Raw genomic sequence first — 21018 nt, 5'->3', positions numbered from 1 at the left:
ATCTGTGACCTACACCACACTCACGGCAACCCTGGATTCTTAACCCACTGAGCAATGCCAAGGATCGAACCCACAACCTCATGGTTCCTAGTCGGATTTGTTAACCACTGAGCCATGAAAGGAACTCCGAAAAACATTTTTCTTAATTAAAGTGTAGTTGATTTATAGTGTTGTGCCAATTTCTGCTGCATGGCAAAGTGACCCAGTCATACATATATATACATTCCTTTTTTTGTTTGTTTTTTGCTTTTTAGGGCCACACCCGCAGCATATGGAAGTTCCCAGGCTAGGGGTCAAATCAGAGCTACAGCTGCCTGCCTAGGTCACAGCCACAGCAACACCATATCAGAGCTTTGTCTGCAACCCCACTGATCAAACCTGCAACACTCATGGTTCCTAGCCGGATTCGTTTCCGCTGCACCACGACAGGAACTCCTGTTTTAAGTTGTTTTCTAATTCCCTGAACCTCTGTTGCATCTCCCCTTCTTTAGATTTTTACTGTACTATTGTATTGCAATTGCTGTTTCTAATTCTTGATATTTTTGGCTACAGGTTAACTTGTAACATCTTTCATAATTACATCCCTAGATTTTAGTGGCCAGTCAGTCTGACATTAACAAAAACATTGTTTTACATTTATATATGTATATATATATGTTTTTTACAAGTTTACAAGGTATTTTTGCATGACTTTTTTTTTAAAAAAACCTAGAACAATACTGTGAGGCTGATCAAGCCAATATCATCATTACCCTTCTCTAAATTGAAGAAGACACACTCAGGAGAGGTGATGGGGTTAACTTAATGTCATATAACTGGTGTCTTCTGACTCCAAATCAGAGCGTTCTGTCCACTAGATTAATTATGGAAAGTATCCTAACCCAAACAGCAACTAATTCCTACTGAATAAGTGTATTTGTAATATTTCTTATTCCTTTTTCGTTGTTCAAATACAAATTCTATGATGGCCCCCATCCTTGCTATGTATTCTGAAGGGTTTTCTCATAATGTGAATTGGGGCTGCTAGAGCTGCACCTGATTATCCTGTTTTCCTGTTATTTCTGTTTGAGAGTTTATTGTAAAACCATTGCACTTGAACCTTTTTATGGCAGGGATGAAGCAACGACTTGGATGTATATCAACTCGGTTGTATTTACTCATTTATTTTTAACTTACGCGCCAGATTTTTCCTAAGCTGAAATCAATTGCTTTAAATGTATTTCTTCAATGAGACCGTAAACTCCTTTAACAGGTGCTTTCCACCTAATAGGCATTTTGTATGTGATATAGGTACACGATAATTATTGAAACAGCATGGTGGAGAAGCCAATGAATGCCTGCTTATTAACAAAGATGAATTGTGTTGAATCCAGACAGGTAAAAGATATTGATGTAAATTCCACGTGCATTTGGAGTTCTTAACCTTTTCACCAGTTTGATAAAGGCTAAGAATGTGGTGATAGCTTTAATTCCTGCAAATTTTTGAGTGACTGATTACTTTCAAAGTTACCTAAAACCCACTATTGGAATTTCAGTGTATGGAATTTGAAATACCAAGTCAGCAAAGTTGAGATTTTGAATGCCTGATCAGTTTACTGGTAGGCAAAGGGAGAAATACCAGGAAACAGAGAGAGCTAAAGTCCCCACACTCACCCCATCACTTCCTTTAAAAAACAAACAAACAAACCGATGAGTAAACTGGTTGCTAACAGCAAGCACCCATTATTTTTCCTAGGAATTTGTAATTATAAGCAGAAAAGTCAAGGGAAGATGTATATACGAAAGGTGGCCCCAGGCGGTAACCGTCAGGAAGGCAAAGAATGAATAGAAGACCTGAAAGGGGGAAAAACAGGCTTGACTGGGGTTTTTTGTTGGGGGCTTGGCTGACAGACTGGGAGGAGAGAGTCGTGATTCCGACTTGGAACAGCAGTTCCACCCGTTTGCAAGCAGCGTTGCACAGCGGTTAAAAGCTTGGACGCTGGAATCACACTGCTGGGCATCCTGGGTCCTGCTCTGACCCTTACCAAGTGTGTAACCTTGGGCAACTAGTTTGACCTTTATGCCTCAGTGTGGTTACTAGTGAAACGGAGGTAATAACACTATGGACCTTGTGGAGTAGCTATGAGTTAAGTGAGTTAATAATTCAGCGCTGGGTTCTTCGTAGACGCTCGGTAAAATGTTGAAGTGCTGTATTTGTTATTCTTCCTCTTTCTTAATCGTCTATACCTCCCGTGGGGGTCTGTGGCAAGGGAGAAATGAAGCGCTTGTCGCATCTGAAGAGTGATGAACAGTTGTGTGACAGTCTGGGTCAGGGTGATTTTGAGGTGCGCGCCCCACCGTGTGAAGCGGCTTGAGCGCACACCTTGTGCCCGGGCCCGCTGTGACCAGGAGGGGCCGCGACAACGGGGGCTTCCTCTTGGCGGGCGCACCGTGTCCCCGAATACTTGACAGTTTCCACCTCTTCTGCCACTTGGGCACTAGAGGCCATGTGTGTTCAAACCCGAGCGTACCGGTTTCGGAGGCGCGAGGGCCACTTGGCAGCTGGTTACCCCGCCTCCGGGCTCCCCCACGCCACGCATCGGCAACCGCAGAGTTGTGCTCGGACCCTGCACACGGTCCTAGCCCCAGCTCGCCCGCCTCCCGCGCAGGCGCCGCCGGGGCCACCCCCGCCGCCATGTTTCCCCCGCCCGCGCGCTCCCTCCCCCTCCCCTCTTCAACTGGGCTCCCGCCCCCCTCCCCCGCACCCCCACCCCCTGGTGAGGTCAGGCGGAGGCTCTGCCGCTGCGGCCGCAGCAGCTCCGCTCCTATTCCGGGGAAGCCTGGAACCGGGCTTTTGAAATAGGTGGAGCGGCGTTCGGGTCAGGGTCCGTGCTCTCCGCCTGCGGGAGAGATAGGCGAAGTGATCGGGGCGAGCAGGGGGTGCGGAGGATTGGGGGCCGGTGCCTCGCAGCAGGAGGGGACTCCGGCTGCGCCGTGCGACTCGCTCCTTGGCCCTCAGAGCGCAGCAGCGGGCGGACGGGCGGCGGGACGCCGGGACGCGGCGAACAAGGTGAGGCAGGGTCCCAAAGTCACCGGGGCTCCGTCAGCCGCCTTCTCGCCCCTGGGACTCGGCGAGGCCAGGCGGTGCGTGACAAGGAGTTGCGATCTGCACCAGGGGCAGAGGGACCGAGAACTGCCTTCGCTCTTTGCACGCTCCCCCCACCCCCAACCCATTTTCTCTCGCTTGTTGGTGTGCGCCCTCATCCCTGCACCTTCTCATCCCTACCTCCTGGACTCGCTGGCTCCGCCAGGCGCCTGGGTTCCTTGAGGACCACTGAGCCTAGTTTTCCTTTGCTTCTTTGTTATCCTTCCAAGATCTTCTCCTCGGGGTCTGTCACTGCCCTTGACGATCTGGGGTCCCTCTGCCCGCTTCGGGCCCCACTGTCTCTTGCCTTCTAACAGTTTCTGCTTTGTGCCTCCCAACCCATCCCTCCCCCAGAATCTTCTAACTTGAGAGGCTCCTCTGCTGGCTCCCGAGTCAGGAGCACACTCCTCTCTTTCTTGAAGCTTTTAACTCTGCTTTGAGCGTCTTCATCTCTAAAAGCCTTGGATTCTTTGGATTAATCACAGTTGACTAATGATTTTCTTGGAGGCTTACAGTCTAGTCTCCGGTTTACTGAAAGTGTTGGGAATGATCTTCTAGTAAATAACAGCTAAGGAACTTGAAAGTTTCTTTCTAGTTTTAAATAACTTAGTCCAAGAACCACAGCCACTCAGAACGTTATGTGTGGATGTTTGTATTTAACCCTAGCACATGGTCCTAAATCTGATTCTTCCCACGCTGCCAAGCAGGCCGGAGAGAGAGTGGGAGGGACTTTAATGCCTGGCTCCATTTCTCCTTCTGCAAACTGAGATGTTCATCGTTTTAATGTAGTCAGAGGTCTAGTGGTTTGGGATAAAGCAGAGGCTGGTTACTAAGCACATTGAGTGGGAACTGTCAGATTCTGGGGTTTAAAACTGTCTCTGTTGGGAGGGCCCCTGCCCCCCCCTTTAAAGAAATCATCATTTCTTACTGTAGATCTCAGATTTGTATATGCCCTCAAGAAGCAGAATTCAGAAACTCTGTCAAAGAGATGACTTTTTTTGCAGACTGGAGATTAATTTGCTGAAGTTGATTTCACACAGTACCAGTTATTTCCTCAGCGATATTCCCTTCTCCCTGTTAGCTAACTCCTTTACTCACTTCCATGCAATTCTAATTAGTGTGTGAAGAAAATTAAAGAAGCTGCAAGAGGAGGCAGATACATGAACTAGCACATGCTGACCTAGGTGGCTGTGTTTTTGGAAATGGGCTATATCCAGTGTTCAAGTTTGAAAGCTGAGAAAGACAAAATAATCAATTTAGCAGTTATGACATCATTTTATGTTTAAAAATATTAGTGCCCTTATCTGCACATTCTTATTACTATCTTTATACGGAACGGTGATAGAATTGCTTGCTTGATGTGTGACCAGGTGTTGCCATTGACGTAGTGTGCACTAATTGGCAATATTCTCAGAAGAAACCAAGTTGTGAATGAAGGTGACGGCTAGATTTCACCGTCCTCGAAGCCCTTCTTTTGGCCATGAGACAAAGCGTGTAGTTTCTGCTGCAACATCAAATGATGTGTTTTAAAAATAGATAAACAAGAGCCTCAAATTCCCAAGGCTTTTAATCTGCCATTCGTATAAGCACACTTGAAAAAAAGGGTAGTGTGATTGTTTTGAGCTTAAAGTGATGCTCTGAAGAAAGTGGTTTTCACAAAGAATATAAAAGTCGCTTGATTATCAATTTAGTTATATGGCTTGCACATGATTTGTAGTTTCCCTCATTCTTTAGTAAGTTTCTGACTTCACTTTGGTTCTTCTAAAAAGTGCGATATAGTAGGGAAAGGGGATTTATACCAATAGGCTCACCCTTCTAAATCTGTAATTTTCTTGGCAACCCTTTCTGGGAAGCTATATAAACTTGAAAACTGTTTCAAAGAAAAGAGTTTATGTTATTATGCCATTTTTTTTCCTTTTGTGATTATTACTGATACCAAGTCGAAGCTAATGTTTGCCAGGGGAAAAACGTGCTTATGAGTTCATCTTAAGCCTTTTGCTCTGAATCTCTTGAATATTACTTGATGTGTATTTGATAACCTACCTGGTATACCTAGAAGTTGTCAGATTGGATAGTTCTGATGTTAGTAAACTTAATTGACAGTTTACTGTTGAAAATTCTTTTTCATTTCTTTAGGCATTTTAAATTACGTAATTCGATTTACATTAGTGAAATGAGACTACGGATTTTCAAATTGTTTGATTTTATTGATGTTTAATAAACTACTACAACCTCTTCAAAGTATTTTTTTTTGTCTTTTTTTTAGGGCCACACCTGTGGCATATGGAAGTTCCCAGGCTAGGGGTTGAATTAGAGCTACAGCTGCCAGCCTATGCCACAGCAACACCAGTTCTGAGCCACATCTGTGACCTACATCACAGCTGATGGCAACGCCAGATCCTTAACCCACTGAGCCAGGCCAGGGATTGAACCCACATCCTCATGGATACTAGTCGGGTTTGTTACTGCTGAGCCACGATGGGAACTCCCTCAAGGTAATTTTTTCCTCAAATCCTTTGGTTGAAACTAATGTTTTTGTTGCCATGCACTAGCACAATAATTTCTTGGTATCATTAGATTTCAGAAAATGTACAAAGAATTTTGAAAAATGAACAACTCTAGAGAAAACATCTCAAGATTAGGGAAAAAAAAAGGTTTTCTCAAGTTTCTGACATAGCAGTCAGCCTTTAAATATATTCTTCATTCAGAAAAAAAAAAATTCTTCATTCGTTTAGTCATTTATTTCACAAAATCTGTTGAGCACTTTCCATTTGCCAGGCCCCGTGTTCCGCACAATGATAAACCTTAAGAGGCACGAGCCTTGTACTTCTGGAGTCTCACAGAGGTTCTATTCCAGCAAAGGATGTAGACAAGAAACAGATAAACAAATGGATTAGATCTTTATAGACTGTGGTGAGAACAGTGACGGAAATAATGTGATATGGAGAACTGGGAAGGGCCTGTTTAGCACGGGTGGTCTGGAAAGGTGAAGGTGACCTTTGAACAGGAAAGAAGAGCCCAGGAGCTTACCTCATCCAGAGGAGCTCAGCGAGAGCCGAGAAGAGTTAAGAGCCAAGGCCTTGAGGCAAAAAAACAAACTGGTGTTTGAGGAACAGAAAACAAGCCGAGATGGATGGAACTTAAGTGATCTCGTGGGGGGAGCAGTGAAAGGCATCTGGGAGCCTAGGGGGAGTCAGATAATAGATAATGCAGGGCCTGGAGATTCTAAGAAGTAATTTTGAGTTTGTCTCAGAACAGTGGGTAGCCAGTGAAGAGTCTTTGCTACCTACTTTTCGGTGGAAGGTCAATGACTGAAAAAAATCAGTGAATGTAAATAGCATTTGTTTTGTAGAGGATAAACAGAGTATCTAGCTACTCAGTTTATATGAAGACGTGAGAATGAAAAACTTTTGATGTGTACACTGAATAAAGCTGTAATGCGCTTCTTCCGCTCTCCTTAGATAAGGGGATAGGGGAATGGGAACTCTGAGGGGAGTATGTTAAAAAGCAGTTGAGTTTCCACTGTCACATTGTCACCTGTGCCCTGAGGTACTTGTCACTAACCTCATTAACGATCAGGTCATTGTTTAACTTAAGAATTTGTATTTTGGAGTTCCGGTCATGGCTCAGTGGTTGACGGGTCCCACTGGGAACCATGGGGTTGCGGGTTCTATCCCTGGCCTTGCTCAGTGAGCTGTGGTGTAGGTCACAGACACGGCTCGGATCCCGTGTTGCTGTGTCTCTGGTGTAGGCCGGCGGCTACAGCTCCGATTCGACCCCTAGCCTGGGAATCTCCATGTGCCGTGGGAGCAGCCCAAGAAATGGCAAAATAATAATAATAATAATAATAATAATTTGTATTTTAAAGAATGCTTTATTTTTCTCACAGAAATACACTTTTGAAGGCTGGAAATTTTATTTGCATATGAAGGAATAACTTAGATTTTAGAAATGGCCTTTGGGATTTTAAGAGGAGTTTGCCATTTTCCTTTAGCTGTTGCCTTCTCCAACATTTTCAAATTGCCACATCTCTATTCTTTGAGAGATTAGAGTTTTCTCTATTCCTTTAGGATTGAATGAATTTAGACTTGGCATTTTGCTTTGTTGCCCTGAGCCCTTGCTTGAAAGCGATCCAGTTTGGCGCCAAATAGGAATGGCATTCCATAGGGGTAAATCCTACAGAAACCTGCAAAGCAATCGTCAGCAGCTCCTGTAGGGTCTAATTGCAACTCCTCAATTTAACACTCAAGGATTCTCGTGACTTGACCCAGGCCTACTGTTCCACTTGTCCTTATTATTCTCTTACACAAATCCTTTGTTGGTTTAAATGGATTTATACCTGGTTTGGAACTTACTGTGCTTAGCCTTATTCTTGGCATAGAGTAGGTGCACAGTAACAAGGGTTTCTTTTCTTTTCTTTTTTTTTCTTTTTAGGGCCACACCTGCAGCATATGGAAGTTCTCAGGTCAAACCTGAGCTACAGCTGCCAGCCTACACCACAGCCATAGCAACTCGGGATCCGAGCTGCATCTGCCACCTACAACCACAGCTCACGACAACGCCAGATCTCCACTCACTGAACGAGGCCAGGGATCAAACCTGCATCCTCAAGGATACTAGTTGGATTCATTCTGCTGCACTGCAACGGGCACTCCCGTAACAGCTTTTTGAATGGATGCCATGCCTTCATCCTTTCCAAGAACCCTCCCTTTTCCATTCTGCCCTTGCAAATCCCAGTACTAGTTACAGAACTATTCAAGTCTTATATCCTATTACACCATCCCCCACTGACCTGATCTCCTCCGGATGTGAACAGCAGCCACACAAACTTGCCATGCATGTCGTAATTATGTTTATTTGATGCCAGGGCATTTCCCCACTGTTTTCTGGCTGCATGAAGGCAACCTGGATCTCGTCTGGTTTGCTGGTCCTTGTCTCCAGAGCACCTGGCACATGGTATATCTTCTATAAATGGTTGTCGAACAACAAATAAATGCTACCTTGTGCTGTTTCTCCTATTATTGTTTTGGATACTTACATCATTGAATACTCCCATGTTTCACATGTTTGTCTGGTGTCATCAAGCAGTTTCTGAGAGAGGTCAGAGTTGTTGGGAGCGCAATTGTGGAGCTACGCTGCCTGGGTTCCAGTTCAGGCTGGGAGACTTAACTAGCCAGAGGATATTGCATGAGTTAGTAAACCTCTTTGTACCTCATACTTTTCATCTGTAAAGAGAACTTCTCCTTTAGCGTACTTAGAAGGATTAAATGAGCTGGTTATATCTGAAATTTGTTGTTTGCAATTTTTAATTTAAAAAGATGTAATAAAAATGTTACTTGGTAAGTTAGGTGCCCAAACTTGTGGTGACAGAATCTGACTTGAACTGAAATGAGAGTATTTCCTAGCCTTTATTCTACTTAATATTTATTTCATTTTGCTGTAGAATTAGTAATATGTTTCTGGAGTGGTGCCTCAGACCATACTGGGGTATTATTACATAATATATAGTATATACAGGCTACTACCTATCTAAAAGTCTGGATGTTTTTGAATTTGGAAACACACCTGGCACAAAGGTTTTTCAGATAAGAGATTCTATACTTTACATAAAAGTACTTATTAAATCCGGGCCTTGCACATAGTAAGTCGTTGCCGTTGGTTGTGATTAGGGAAGTAAATATACTATTTTATCCTTCCCAATAGCTAGCTCACAATGGTTCCCATGTAAATAGGTGCTAATTTATTCACGCAGAAACTCTAGATAGAGGGCTGGCTGTATGAACCTCATTTTATTATAGGAAAACAGATACATACGGTGGGTCACGTGATTGTAAGGAGCCAAGACCCTCATCTTTCAATACTCATTCATCTAGAACCAGTAAAAGTATTTATTTTTTTTTCTTTTGTTATTTACAACAAAGCATGCTTTGGACTTCCCGTTGTGGCTCAGTGGAAATGAATCTGACCAGTAACATGAGGTTTCGGGTTTGATGCCTGGCCTCACTCAGTGGGTTGAGGATCCGGCGTTGCCGTGAGCTGTGGTGTAGGTCGAAGATGCGACTCGGATCTTGCGTTGCTGTGGCTGTGGTGCAGCAGCTGTAGCTCCGATTCTACCCCTAGCCTGGGAACCTCCATATGTCTCGGGTGGGGCCCTAAAAAGCCAAAAAAAAAAAGGCATGCTTCTTCAGGGTGAGTCTTTGGGGGCAGTGGAGAAGATGCAGTTAAGAATTTAATGTGACTAGACACTTATTCTTTGCAGTTAAACATTTCTTGAACTCCTCATGTATATAGAAATCTGTATTAAGAACCAGACAAAGGTGTAAAACAAATGAGGCGTGGTTCCTGGACTTCAGTAGTTTCAGCATCATGCGTGGTTACACAGGAACGTGGGTATCCATTACAATTCCTTATTTTCTTCTGTAAGTTTGAAATCATTAATATTAAAAGTGTACAAAGAAAAACACAGGAGACAATTGAAAACTCGTCTTAGTGTTCACTAAATGGAATTGATTTTTAATCACCCTAACCACCCCCTAACCCCTGCAGTCCTTTTCTTTCCAGCTAAATTAAGCAAAATATGATTTTTATTGTTCTTTATCAATATTTGTAAATCATAATTGCTGTCTTTTCTTTGTCCCTTTTCTTTTGTGGGTTTTGTAGTAATTATGTGTCCAAAAGATTTTTCTGGACTCTTCTTAAAGTTCAAAACTAGTCCTTGAAGCTTTTCTGCCAATTCATTCCACAAATATTTATTAAGTACCTGTTATATTCCTGGCATTGCACTGGTTCAAATAGAATCTCTGTCCAGTGCTCTTTCCCTCAAACTGGAGCACACTGGGTATACTGGATGAGCAGGGTGGTGACATGATAGTGTGTACTAGGAGCTACAAAATAAATCAACTTGTGTTTGTTGGAACATTTATTTTATACAAAGATTTAAAAGAGCATTCACTGTTAGTTTTCAATAATAATGATATTTAAATTCAAATGCATTGTGCTCTAGTATTCATAATGAAAATTTGAGGTAAAATCCAGTACTTCAGAGAAAGTTTGTCTGCAGGGGCAGCTGTGATAACCTGGGGGGTGACTGTTTGAAAAACAGAGGCAACGCTGTGCTGAGTCTGTTCCTTTAGTCAAATATGCATACATTTTCACAGCCTTAAAATCCCATAATGACCTGCAAAGAAGACAATAGACATCAATTTTCCCCCCTTGTCACATCATCTCTTTTAGTTCAAAGGAACATTCTGGTTGTTTGATAATGATCTAAATCGTAAGCTGTGTTGAGCGCTGCGTTCCTAATGCTGGGGAGTAGTAGCTAAGATGGATAGCTAAGGGACTGCTATCTTCGGAAGAGAGGTTGTGAGAACATGACCATGAACTTAAGGCAGCACAATTGATGGGGCCAAAGCTTTGCCCCAATCTGTGCACACTTGCCTGTGTCACTGACTGAAGTTAACTTTTGCTAACTTTAAAACTGCTTTCGGGAGTTCTCGTCATGGCTCAGTGGAAATGAATCTGACTTGCATCCAGGAGGATGAGGGTTCGATCCCTGGCCTCGCTCAGTGGGTTAAGCATCCGGCATTGCCATGAGCTGTGATGTAGGTCGCAGACTCGGCTTGGATCCCACATTGCTGTGGCTGTGGTGTAGGCCGGTGGCTATAGCTCTGATTCCACCCCTAGCCTGGGAACCTCTATATGCTGCAGGTGTAGCCCTAGAAAAGAATAAAAAATAAATTTTAAAAACCGCTTTCATTTATAATGAAATATAAATACAGATTGCTTTGTCAATTGTTGGCCACTGAAATATTTAACAGTAAAGGAAAGTTTTCAAAGTTCAGGTGTTTTGAGGTTAATAAAAGGTTTCTAGAGTTTGAGGTGATTCTGAAAAGGGACAAGCAGCATGTCAGAGGTGTGGCCGTTACAAACAATGATGTGATTTCCTCCAAATGAGAAAGATGAAGGGAAAGGCAAGTGAAGAAAGGGGGTAGAAGTAAATGGAGTGAATCAAACACTAAATCTTCAAACTGATTTTTATTATTGCTGTCCCACCTTCATTATTGCTGTCCCACTCCAGACAGTTTCCAGGGCCTGACCTTGTTGCATTGTGTTACTGCCTGAAGATCATAAGGACATGGGTATAGAGAGGTGATTAAAGAATGGCCTTTAGAGAGTTCCCGTCGTGGCGCAGTGGTTAACGAATCCGACTAGGAACAATGAGGTTGTGGGTTCGATCCCTGGCCTTGCTCAGCGGGTTAAGGATCCAGCGTTGCCGTGAGTTGTGGTGTAGGCCGCAGTTGTGGCTCAGATCCCACGTTGCTGTGGCTGTGGTGTAGGCCGGCAGCAATATCTCCGATTCATCCCTAGCCTGGGAACCTCCATATGCCACAGGTGCAGCCCTAAAAAGACAAAAAAAAAAAAAAAGGTCTTTACAGTCTATGTGTGACATGCTTTTATAGTCTAATCAATAAAAGGGGGTAAGAGAGTTGTAGAGTTTTGCTTTGTAGTCCCACTTATTTCTAAAGAATGCTTCATTTCAGCCAAGTTTTCTGTTCCACACTTGTGTATTTCTCAGTGGGAAGGCCATAGAGTTCAATGGCTAAGATCTTTGGCCCTGGAATCTGAGGCTTAGGTTCAAATCCCAGCTCTCCCTCTTGTTGGCAGTGTAATTTTGGGCAATTCCATTCACCTCTCTGAGCCTTGTTTGCCTCCTCTGTAAACAATCTCATCTGTTGGGGTTTTTTTTATTTGTTTGTTTTTAAATTTTTATGGCCATACCCATGGCATATGGAAGTTCCTGGGCCAGGAATTGAATCTCAGCTGCAGCTGTGACCTATGCTGCCGTTGCAGCAACGATGGATCCTTTAACTCACTGCGCAGGGCCAGGGAAGGAACCTGCATCTCTGCAGTGACTTGAGCTGCTGCAGCCAGATTCTTTTTTTTTTTTTTGTCTTTTTTTGCCATTTCTTGGGCCGCTCCTGCAGTATATGGAGGTTCCCAGGCTAGGGGTCCAATCGGAGCTGCAGCCACTGGCCTACGCCAGAGCCACAGCAATGCAGGAGCCGCGTCTGCGACCTACACCACAGCTCACGGCAACGCCAGATCATTAACCCACTGAGCAAGGGCAGGGATTGAACCCACAACCTCATGGTTCCTAGTCGGATTCGTTAACCACTGCACCATGACGGGAACTCCTGCAGCCAGGTTCTTAACCCACTGTACCATAGCGGGAGCTCCTCATCTGTTTTAAGGAGTAAATGAAACAATGCATATAAGTGCTAAGCCACATAGTAGATATAGTTATATTGACTCTTAGTAGATACATGGCTTGAGTGGTTAAAACTTTTAGAGCTTTGCCATTTATATATGAACCAGAAGTCTGAGGGAAAATTGCATTTTCCCTTTATACTGCCTTAATCTCAGTTGGGATTTTATTTCCTGAACATGTATCTTTTTTTTTTTTTTTTATGTCTTTATAGGGCTGTACCCTCAGCATAAGGAAGTTCCCCGGCTAGGGGTGGAATTGGAGCTGTAGCCGCAGGCCTATGTCATAGCCGAAGCAAGGCAGGATCCTAGTTGCATCTGTGACCTACACCACAGCTCACGGCAACACCAGATCCTTAACCCATTGAGTGAGGCCAGGCATCAAACCCACATCCTCATGGATCCTAGTTGGGTTTGTTAACCGCTGAGCCGCAAAGGGAACTCCCTGAACATGTATCTTTTAAATGGTGAGTAGACCCTTTAGAAGTAACACTAGTTTTTTGGCAGACAAGAAAGTTTACGGTACATGCTTGGCCTATTTCTTATTCAAAGATGGCATCGCGGTGAATGGAAGGAAAATGTCCATTATAAAATATGATTGACCCAGTATATACATAAATACAATACTGTTTAGCTTAATAAGATTTAAAATTTAATTTCCATTTTAAAGGGAAAGGAAGATGTTGGAAAATACATACAACAAACAATGTTGTCTTTTATTTATTTATTTATTTGTCTTCTGTCCTTTTAGGGCTGCACCCATGGCATATGGAGGTTCCCAGGCTACGGGTCCAGTCGGAGCTGTAGCCACCGGCCTACGCCAGAGCCACAGCAATGTGGGACCCGAGCCGTGTCTGTGACCTACACCACAGCTCATGGCAACACTGGATCCTTAACCCACTGAGCGAGGCCAGGGATCAAACCCACAACCTCATGGTTCCTAGTCAGATTCTTTTCCACTGCGCCACGAGGGGAACTCCCAATGTTGTCTTTTAAACATGAAAACTTTTGGTGCTCTGATCATCAAAGAGGTGATATATTTTCCTGGCTTATCTCTATTCTAGATTTCAAGCCCTCAAAGTGGAAAATATTGAAAGACTTGTAGTTAAGCTGCTGGGAAGAGGGTAATTGTTTTTGAATAATATCTATTGATTTTGAGTTGTTAAGGTTATCTTAAGCTTTTGTCAGAGTTACACTAGCAAAAAATCAAATGATGCCTTAGAGATAGATGATAAAACTTCAATAGCAGTTTTGGTAAATGAACGTTTAAGTCTAAGTAGATTATCAAGAGCAGCTTCAGGTGTTGCAGAGCTGGTCTAACCCTTTGAGTTGAAAGTACATAAAGGTATCATTCCTGCTCATCCACCATCCTGTGTTCTCCTTGGGTTGCTGTGTCAGACATTGGTTGTGGACTATCGTAGGTACCCAGAAGGGAAGGAGCCAGGGAGCTCATTGCTGAAAGTTCTCAGGGTTTTGTGATGATTATTATGATAATGTATGTTCAAGTACTGAAAAGCCTAGCGCACCACACTAAGGAGATGTAGTCTTTTTTTTTTTTTTTTTTTTGCCATTTCTTGGGCCGCTCCCTCGGCATATGGAGGTTCCCAGGCTAGGGGTTGAATCAGAGCTACAGCTGCTAGCCTACGCCAGAACCACAGCAACATGGGATCCGAACTGCCTCTGTGACCTACATCACAGCTCATGGCAACGCCAGATCCTTAACCCACTGAGCGAGGCCAGGGATCGAACCTGCAACCTCATGGTTCCTAGTCAGATTCGTTAACCACTGAGCCATGACGGCAACTCCAGGAGATGTATTCTTTACTAGCAGCGCCTACCTGCATTTATAATCATCATTATCAGCATCGTATTTGAACCCGAAAAGCCAATGTTCAAAAGTTTTTTTCAAAAATTAGACTTACTGTTTCCTTAGGAAATGAGCTCATAAATGTTAAAGATAATGCCCTTTATTTGTAGAGCATCCTTCATTTAGAGCAGAGTTAATTATCCTGATTTTATTTCCTCCAGTGGAGTATGCACAATGAGCTTGAGTGACTTACGGATGGCCACATTGTCTGAGTGGATCTAGGAGCAGAAAGTGGGGCCCTTGGTGCTAACCTAGTGCTTTGTCATCAATGATATGAGACTATAGGATTCTTTTATAGCTCTGGTCTTTCATTTGACAAGGTGAACCAGAACTTCAGCAGTGGAGATGCCAACCATTCTTCTATATCTGCACGTGTATGAGCACAATTTGGCATTTATCCAAATGAGTTTTAGACTTAATATGAAATTTTCTAAGTGCTTTTCACACCATATAGGTGTGGGGTTTAAACGTTCTGAGGAAGCATTTGTGGAGTAATTCTATGTAAAGCTTTCTATTAGGAGGAAGAAAAGATATCCACTGCCCTGAAATAGTCCTACAGTCTAGCAAAGGCAACAGGGAACAGGAAGCAATTTGATAACAGCCAATACTAATACTATTACCAATCGGTAATTACCAATTTATTATAGTTCCCACCATGACTGTGGCACCATTCATTGTAAGTGCTTTATATGCATTCACATGTTTAAGCCAGGTAACAATGCTATGAGGTAGGGACTCTTTATCCCCGTTTTACAGATGAGAAAACTGAGGCACAGAGAAGTCAGGTAACAACCCTGAGGTCACATATCTAATAAGTAGCAGAGCTAGCATTAAAATCCATGCAGTCTAGTTGTAGAGTCTGTGCTTTTATACCCCAGCCCTTCCCTTTTTTCTCTCTCTGACAGGGGACATTATAGAAGAGCGTGATAGCTAAATAAGTCCTGTTAGAAAACATTCTGAAGAGATCAAAAGGGACGATCAGAGTAGGGCTTTACAGTTGGCAAAGTATTTTTAGTGAGACACCTTTGAAGGGGGTCTGATTGAAAAGCAAGGAAGGAATTCCCGTTGTGGCTCAGCAGTAATGAACCCAACTAGTATCCAAGAGAATGTGGGTTCAATCCCTGGCCCCACTCAGTGGGTTAAGGATCTGGCATTGCCATGAGCTGTGGTGTAGGTCGCAGATGTGGCTTGCTCAGATGCAGCATTGTGGTGCCTGTGGTGTAGGCGGGTAGCTGCAACTCTGATTCCCCCTAGCCTGGGAACTTCCATATGCTGCAGGTGCGGCTCTAAAAAGACAAAGCAAGGAAAGTATTCTGACATCTTAATGCCCAAAGCTTGGTGCGTGCGTGTGGGCAGGTGTGCATGTGTAATGTGTGTGTATGTGTTTATTTTGAACTGGGAAGAAGATTTGAGGGTAAATCAAATTCAGAATTCTTCATATTGGCAGCCAACGAGAGCTCTGTTTCAGTGTGCAGTGTTTTGCTCCACAAACATATTTTTGAGAAGAGGGTACAACTTTATTGAGCTATAGTTCAACTACCATGCAATTCACCCATTCAAAGGGTACAATTCAGTGGCTTTGAGCATATTGGCAGAGTTGTGCAACCATCCCACAATCAATTTTAGAACACTTTCATCACACCAAAAAGAGAAATACGTGTTTTGAAACAAATGTGGCCATGAAGAGGATGGAAGTAGTGTGTCTGTTGGTGCTACTGCTTCCCTATCAAAAATGTGCATAGATCTCTGTTCAGTGTAACACAAGGCTGATGCTGTTTTCTTATGGTCTAGCTCCATATTGCTACTGAATACCTTTCTTTTAATTTCATTTTCATCAGTGGCTGGTCTTTCAAAGGATTATGTGTTTATCTAATTTCGAATTCTCAGTCCAAATTGATTATATAAGTCTGTTCAGTATGTATTTATCACAAATGTATAGATACTAGTACTGCATAACTAAGCCAGACTTGTATTTAAAAACAAAACTGGGAGTTCCCGTCATGGTGCAGTGGTTAACGAATCCAACTAGGAACCATGAGGTTGCGGGTTCGGTCCCTGCCCTTGCTCAGTGGGTTGATGATCCGGTGTTGCCGTGAGCTGTGGTGTAGGTTGCAGACATGGCTCGGATCCTGCATTGCTGTGGCTCTGGCGTGGGCCAGTGGCTGCAGCTCTGATTAGACCCCTAGCCTGGGAACCTCCATATGCCGCGGGAGCGGCCCAAGAAATGGCAAAAAGACAAAATAAATAAATAAAAATAAATAAAACAAAACTGCTGAACCCACTCGTGTGAACAGCTACCTCCTTGTCCATGCATGCTGCTATATAATGGGCCAGAACAAGGGATGCTTGAGAAATGGCTTGTGTATACACTACCATTTTTGAGTATTTCTGAAGCATAGATAACTAGTGGAAAGATGGTTGAGATAAAAGCAACACCCTTATTGGGAGTGCCCTTGGTGGCTCAGCAGTTAACGAATCCAACTGGGATCCATGAGGTTGCAGGTTCGATCCCTGGCCTTGCTCAGAGGGTTGAGGAGCCGGCATTGCTGTGAGCTGTGGTGTAGGTCGCAGATGGCGGCTCAGATCTGGCGTTGCTGTGGCTGTGGTATAGGATGGCAGCTGTAGCTCTGATTCGACCCCTAGCTTGGGAACGTCTATATGTCTTGGGTACAGCCCTAAAAAGAAAAAAAAGAAAAAAAAAAGCAACACCTTATTGCATGATATTATATACAAATATTGCGAAATAATTGGAGTGTTTTGAAAAAAAATCTGGAAACATTTTTCAGCCATTCAGATGTCACCAAAATATAGTCAGTTGTTATAGTCAAGGGCTACATTTCTGTCTACTGGGAGTTATTAAACCAAATATCTGTGTACATGGCATGGGAGGGAACAGGTCGTTCCCACTTCTTCATTACAGTAATGAGTTAATAGTTACTGTTATCTTTCAGGCTAAAGAAGAGCTGTTTATTTTGTATTATTAAAAGTAATCTTTGGGAGTTCTCACTGTGGTTCAGTGGAAATGAATCCAACTAGTAACCATGAGGTTGCAGGTTTGATCCCTGGCCGTGCTCAGTGGGTTAAGAATCCAGCCTTGCTGTGAGCTTTGGTGTAGGTCACAGACTCGGCTCGAATCTGACGTTGCTGTGGCTGTGGCTGTGGCTGTGGCTGTGGCGTAGGCCAGCAGGTGTAGCTCCCATTCAACCCTAGCCTGGGAACTTCCATATGTTGCAGGTGCAGCCCAAAAACAGAGAAAAAAAAGAGGATCTAGAGTAATGTGAAAGTCTAGTTTTCTATGACTTGAGATACTGCTCTTTGATTTTAAGAAATGAACCCATTACAATATATGCATAAACCTATAACTTGATAATAGTTTGACTTTCTGCTTAAGTTAGTGCCCAAAATGGTTTAGACTCTTAAATGGTTTAGAGTGGCTCTGAGTGACTCTGCGTGTGGTTTATTAGGTCCATCTACCTGTTTTATTTTTTTGTTTTTTCTAGTGTCACATATGGAAGTTCCCAGGCTAGGGGTTGAGTCGGAGCTACAGCTGCCATCCTATACCACAACCACAGCGACTTGGGATCTGAGCCGCATCTGCAACCTACACCACAGCTCACAGCAACGCCAGATCCTTAACCCACTGAGTTAGGCGAGGGATCAAACCCACAACCTCATCATTCCTAGTCGGATTCTTTAACCACTGAGCCACGATGGGAACTCCCATCTACCTGTTTTAAGGGTGAATCTGCCTCATTTGCAGATAGAGGAGGTTCAGGGGCCCTATTTAGCCTTATTAGGAGGGCAGTGCTCTGTCTCTGATGAGAGGAAATGAGGTATTTTATATAAATTCATTCAAGAAAAATGACGTTCCTTCTGACCCAGGTCTTGGGGTGCAGGGGTGAGTAAGGCAAGTCCTGGCTTCATTCTCAGAGGCAGTCACCATGTTCTGTTGGTTCTCTTTGTTCTAAAGAGCTTGGCAACACCTTGGAAGACCTGGTGTGCTCTCTGGGTGCTCTTTGGTTGGAGTCAATCATAGCTACAATGAAGAAGAGGAAAATTGGTCTCTGGCCCTATCAAGCTGAAGTGAGGCCCTTAGGTTATAAATTCGTTCTCTGTGTGTGTGTGCCCAGAGTACCTTCTGGGTGGTTACCTGTATCCCTTTCCAGTGACTTAAATGGAGATTATAAAATCATCATTTAACATTCAGTTGGAGAAGGACAGTTAGTGGAAATACAAGCTGCCGAGGGACTTGTATAGGAATAGATAACTTCCATGACATGATTTGAGGGGAATCCTAGTGCAGTTTTTAAAATGTTACTTCTTTGCCAAAAGTACTGCAGTCTTAAAATTTGCCTGACATTTCCACTATTTGGTTAGACTTATGGATTCTAAAGAATTCATTTTGGTTTTGATTTTTAGTTAATAAAACCACTTTTTTTTTCTTTCTTTTTTTTTTTTTTTTGTCTTTTTGCCATTTCTTGGGCCGCTCCCGCAGCATGTGGAGGTTCCCAGGCTAGGGGTCAAATCGGAGCTGTAGCCACCAGCCTACGCCAGAGCCACAGCAACGTGAGATCTGAGCTGCATCTGTGACCTACACCACAGCTCATGGCAACACCGGATCCTTAACCCACTGAGCAAGGCCGGGGATTGAACCCGCAACCTCTAGGTTCCCAGTCGGATTCGTTAACCACTGCGCCACGACGGGAACTCCTATAAAACCACTTTTTTTTTTTTTTTGATCCAACTAAATGAAGGATCGATACTTTGCTCTAGCAGATTAAAATGGGTTTACAGAAAGCCTTGGTAAAGCCTCTAAACTTTCTTCTTTAACATGCTTTTACTTGATATGTAATTATCATCTTGAAAGATGCTAAGAGCCTGACCATGAAGGTAAATTTCAGTATGGTGGGGAAGGGGAGGGTAGATATCAACCCTGGAAGGTGGCATGGGATAAGATAAGCCTTGGTGGGGTATCCCCAAAATGCTTTTTGGGCTTTTATGTATAGCTTGCTGTGTTAGGAATAGTATGCACAAGGCAACCTGATACTCCTGAAGACCTGTTATAGTCACTTTTTTTTTTGGCCACACTGTGGCATGTGGAAGTTCCTGGGTCAGGGGTCAAACCTGCACCACAGCAGCAAAATGAGCTGATGCAATGACAGTGCCAGGTCCTTAACCTACTGCACCACAAGGGAACTCCTGTTACAGTCATTTTTACCTGATAGTTTGAAAAACCTTAGATCAGTCTTAGGTTGAGGAGCTTGGATTCTGCTAAATCTGGGTGTGGGTGTTGTTCCTGCCTTTCCTGTTGTTGTCTTTGTTATTTAAAATTTTTCTATTAATTAAAAAATCTGATTTCTGAATACTAGAATAGTAATTTCAGGACTATAAATTAACATGAGCCTGTGGCTGCACTACTGTAACGACATGATTTAGGTGATTTATGTTGATAACTCATTTTTGCCTTCTTTAAGTTGTTTTAGCATGATTACATTCTGTAAACCTATACACTCCCTCTAAAACTTGGAAGATGTGAATTACAGAACTCCTTTCTTAATTCAGTCTGTTATTATTGATAAGTATGTACAGTTCTTCAGCCTATTAGATCCAATTTTATATTTTTAATTTATTTTTTGTTGAAGTAGAGTTGATTTACAATGTCGTATTAATTTCTAGTGTATTAGTTTCTTTAGTTGTCACCTATCCTGGGAACATTTCCTTGAGCCTCCTCTACCTCATGCCACCAAGTGTTTCTTCTGTATATTCCTGTAGTGTTGTCTGTGCTTCTCTTTAGCAATCTTTATCATAAATATTGCTTTGACTTTTCTCTGTCTCCCATTGGATTGTGCGTTCTTTGAGGGCAGGGACCAGGTCTATTATCTCCATGTCAGGGCATGATACCTGGCCCTGATATTTAACTAATGTTGGTTGAATGAGAAGATGATTGAAGGAATATTTAGCTTATTAATATGGCTGCTTAATTAAGCTGGAAGCTCTTCCTAATTGCCATCTGGAAATTTAAAACCTTGGGATACTTTCCAGTAGCCACGACTGGGTAATTTTATAATAGGTATTGATAAAGTCAATAGACAACTCAAAAAAAATTTTTTTTTTGTCTTTTGTCTTTTCGTCATTTGAGGGCTGTACCCGTGGCAGATGGAGGTTCCTGGGCTAGGGGTCAAATTGGAGCTACAGCTGCCGGCCTACGCCGGAGCCACAGCAACGCCAGATCCGAGCTGCGTCTGCGACCTACACCACAGCTCACGGCAATGCCGGATCCTTAACCCACTGAGTGAGGCCAAGAATTGCACCCGAAATCTCATGGTTCCTAGTCGGAGTTGTTTCTACTGATCCAGGATGGGAACTCACTCCCAATTCAAAATATTTATTAGATGACTACAATATACATGTGATAGGAGCAAGAAATAACTGTATAACATTTTCGAGACAGAGGAACCCTAGGGATCAATTGAGCCAGTCCTTCTAATTTTAAAAAGATATGTGTCTGGTCACTTGTGATAGAGCATAATAATGTGAGAAAAAAGAATGTGTACATGTATGTGTAACTGGGCCACCATGCTGTACAGCAGAAAATTAACAGAACACTGTAAACCAGCTATAATGGAAAAAAATAAAAATCATTATAAAAAAACAAAATAAATCTACTTAGAGAAAAAAAGAGTCAATTACAAAATCAAAAGTCAGGTGAATAAAAATAAAAATCAAAAAAAATATGTAATCTAATGGAGAGGGAGAAGTGAAG

At 42.9% G+C, this 21018-nt stretch overlaps 1 protein-coding gene across 2 annotated transcripts in view; it reads left to right on the top strand.

Annotated features, from left to right (window-relative positions):
* The first annotated feature begins 2733 nt into the window (after window positions 1-2733).
* Window positions 2734-21018, top strand: part of KLHL13 (kelch like family member 13) — a 204436-nt gene continuing 186151 nt past the window's right edge. The window contains exon 1 of one of the 2 annotated variants that reach the window (XM_047765100.1): window positions 2734-3049. The gene's annotated coding sequence lies outside the window, so the exon portion shown is untranslated. The remainder of the gene's footprint in view (window positions 3050-21018) is intronic. The other variant, XM_047765097.1, reaches the window with a different exon arrangement.

Source organism: Phacochoerus africanus, chromosome X (genome assembly GCF_016906955.1).
Source record: "Phacochoerus africanus isolate WHEZ1 chromosome X, ROS_Pafr_v1, whole genome shotgun sequence".
Classification (NCBI taxonomy): Eukaryota; Metazoa; Chordata; class Mammalia; order Artiodactyla; family Suidae; genus Phacochoerus; species Phacochoerus africanus.
This window is presented reverse-complemented; position numbering and strand designations above follow the sequence as displayed.